This window comes from Dysidea avara, chromosome 10 (genome assembly GCF_963678975.1).
Source record: "Dysidea avara chromosome 10, odDysAvar1.4, whole genome shotgun sequence".
NCBI lineage: Eukaryota > Metazoa > Porifera > Demospongiae > Dictyoceratida > Dysideidae > Dysidea > Dysidea avara.
This window is the reverse complement of record NC_089281.1, coordinates 5,604,143-5,608,016: the sequence shown is the minus strand read 5'-3', so window position 1 is coordinate 5,608,016 and position 3,874 is coordinate 5,604,143. Positions and strand designations below refer to the sequence as shown.

Here is a 3,874-nt window from a genome sequence, read left to right as displayed (position 1 = left end):
ATGCAAGCTGAGCATGAGAAGAAGTTTTTAGCTAGCCGGAAACGTGAGCCAGCTTTCATTTCTGCTGGATACACGTACTGGAAGGAGGCCACAACTGCATTTGAAAAACACCAACTCAGTGCCACTCATCGAGAGGCTGTTGAATCTCTTGTGTTGTTGCCTTCACAGCTACAAGGTGATATTGGTGAGATGTGTGACCGGAGCCATCAAGAAGAAAAGAAGAATAACAGGAAGATGTTTATACAGATATTGGAAAGTTTAAAGTTTCTAGCTCGCCAGGGATTGGCTTTAAGGGGAAGTAAGAATGATTCAGAAAGCAACTTCATACAGCTCTTGCGCCTGCACAGCACAGATGGTAAAGTAGATGCATGGTTACAAACGAAACCCAACAAATGTACTTCTCATGATATTTAGGATGAAATTCTACGGGAAATGGCTCGAAAGGTCCTCACTGATATTGGAGATAGTATTCGTGATGGTGGATTTTATAGTATAATGGCAGACAAATGTACAGATTGCTCAAACAAGGAGCAGTTCGCAATCAACTTACAGTGGGTTGATTCAAAGCTGCAGGACCACACAGAATTTATTGGTTTATATGCAATGGATGCCATTGATGCTAATTCTCTAGCATTCAGCATCAAGGATGTTTTGCTTCGAATGACCTTGCTGCTATCCAACTGCAGAGGACAGTGTTATGACGGAGCATCCAATATGAGTGGGGCTAAAAATGGAGTCGCAAAACAACTTTCAGATATTGAGAAACGAGCACTTTACACACACTGTTATTGCCATGCACTCAAGTTGGCTATTGCTGATACCATCAAGCAGTCAAAAGTTTGTCGTGATGCACTTGATGTAGCTTTCGAAATCATTAAGTTGATTAAATTTTCACCTAAAAGAAATGCAATTTTTGATCGAATTTGATCAGAAGATAAAGATGGCAGTACAGTTGGTATCCCTACATTTTGTCCAACTCGGTGGACTGTGCGAGGTGATTCTATTGAGAGTATCTTATCTAGTTATGATAACTTGAACAAACTATGGGAGGAATGCTTGGAGACTTCTCTCCTGCCAGATGTCAAAGGAAGGGTAATTGGTGTGCAAATACAAATGTCCAAATTTGATGTCCTGTTTGGTCTCAAGTTATGTGTGCGTATTTTAAAGATCACTGATAACTTGAGTAAAACCCTGCAGAAAGATTCGCTATCAGCAGCAGAAGCACAGAGTGTTGCTAAACTGACTGTGACAACCTTGAAGAAGATGAGGGCTGATGAAAGTTTTGATTTATTCTTCAAGCTAGTGCTAAGCTTGCAAGAGAGTACTGGAACTAATCCTCCAACTTTGCCCAGAAAAAGAAAAGTACCACGGCAATATGAAGCGGGATCTGGAGAAGGTTATCACAGTTCCACTGTACAAGATCTGTATAGGCAACATTACTATGAAGCTCTAGATGGTGCTATTGCCACCATCGAGAATCGTTTTGATCAGCCAGGGTATGTGATGTACTGTAATCTAGAAGGTTTGCTAACTAAGGCAGCTAACCAGCAAGATTTCACACAGGAGTTTCAAAAGTTACTGAATTTTATGGAACTGACCTAAATGCCAGCAATCTGTCTGCTCAACTTACCACTTTAGCATCACAGTTCACAGGCTCAACCGATCCAGTAACTCTTAGTGACTGCCTTGAGTACTTATGAAGCTTACCAGAAGGGAGTCGGTCCTTTTTTAGCGAAGTATGCCAGGTAGCTAAGCTACTACTTGTGATGCAAGCTACTATGCATTCAGCGAATGTAGCTTTTCAGCAATGAGGAGAATTAAAACATTTACGGAGTACAATGGGCCAAGAGCGACTTAATCATTTAATGCTTCTCCATTTGCATAAGGACAAATTGGATGGTCTTGATCTTATAAATATTGCAAATGAAGTTGTCAAAGGCAGTGAACACCGTTTGAGTTTTTTTGGAAAGTTTGATGAAAAGTGAATAGTGACTGAGTACATGTAAATTGTATATAACATTCAGTTAATGTTGTACAAGTTATCAAAATATCATCTCATCATCTTATATATAATAAACTTGGTCACCATCATCATAATAGTTATTCTGTATAATACACATATGCTGGTTTCATCTGATCATTTAACTGCATATCATGATCTGTAAATAGCATGACAATTATTAAAAAGAGCATGCACAACAGATAAAAGTGTTCATCAATTTTTGGACTGAAGGTAGCTCAATTTCGCACCAGATTCAACCTCAGAGGGCCTCTTTTTAAAAACATTTCCTGGGGGGGCATGCCCCCAGACCCCCCTAGAAGTCTGCATGCTTTGCATGCAGGACAGTGCAACCTTGTGTTCACCTCTTGCTGCCACACTGCCTGACCAAAGTGAAATTGCTTCCTCCAGCCCTGCAATATAGCTCTACTGGATTGTGGATGAATTTGTTGGAGTACAGTTGTGGCACTTGCGATGATGCTCGACGAATATACCTCCATTGATAAGTGATAAGCAATCGGTACTGAAATAGTTACATAGCTAGTTATGTAAGCTGTAAGAATACAACACTGTATGTTGGCTAGCCCACCATTTGGTCATCAGTTTTTTTGCAATCATGAACAATTTGAGTGTTTCGTGGGGGCATGCCTGCCCCTCCATCACCTTCTGGCTAGCTATGCCCCTGCATTAAGCATTTAAATCTATATTATCGGTTTTTCTGTGCTTATCTGAAGTTGTACAGTGTAAGTAAATAACAATTCTTTATAGAGAATGCCTACTAGCCTCAAGGTTTTTGACTGCATAAATGCCTCAAATGAATTCATTATTCCTGACCATTTATGGTTGATGTAGCCTGTTGTGAGAGGCATTCATAATGTCTTTAGGAAGTCACTTTACCTTTTTAAAGCTGGCACGAATAAGCCACTATAGTAACAAAATAAAAATTTATAGGAGTAACAACTATTTTGGTAGCAAAAGTGTTATATACTCACAGATAGTTAATACTGTTTCTCTACTTGTTTCGTGGCCTTCTTTGCCTGATTTCAGTTGAAAATGTGTTCAATCTTTATTGACAAGAACTTCCAGTAGCTTGAGATCACTTGAACACTCCGCTCATGAAGATGACAACACCAATCTTGTTGAAAATGTTTCTGTTTGAACAGTGCCACATTAGATTATATCAGTTTGTAGATTGATGAATAAGCTTTCTACACGACTACAATCTATAGAATTTGCAACCTCAAAGATTTCTTTTTTTAAAAAAAAAACATTGCAAGAGTTGCATCCCAGTGTTTAATTAAACCATTGTAGCAATAGGAAGTAACACCACAAATAGCAAAACTTTCATTCTTTGCAATTTCAGAATTCCAAAAAACTAAACTGCAAGTCTGTGTGACCTTTTGTATGTGAGTTATTGATTAATGAACCATTATAATGGCTTGTACGGATATGGTGCATGTGTTTTGTAAAATGTCTTTAAGTATTAAAGTGAAACTTACCTGCTTGGAAGATTAATACTGGCTCTGTACAGCCTTGATTTGTCTCTGTACAGCCTTCATTTCTCGCCTGCTTTTAGCACATAAACTAGACTTGCGCCAATTGTACCTGCATAATTTTGAGCATAATAGGCTAGTAAAAGCATCAAACATTATGCCAGCATAATAAGACATTTTTCAACATTTTTCAACATTTTCAATTAAATGTGCAATGTGTGTGCCAAAAATAGACACAAACACACTATAGCATTTCATAAAGAAAATGTGCAATATTATTATTACTATTGTTTCTTGGTTGATCATTAATACACTTCGCAGAATAACATTGAGATACTCTAATAGAGCAGCCACTTACTCTAATACAAAGGCTGATACACCC

General features: G+C 38.3%; 1 pseudogene; it reads left to right on the top strand.

Moving 5' to 3' along the window:
* Positions 1-927, top strand: LOC136268808 (zinc finger MYM-type protein 1-like; annotated as a pseudogene).
* Positions 928-3,874: the final 2,947 nt, after the last annotated feature.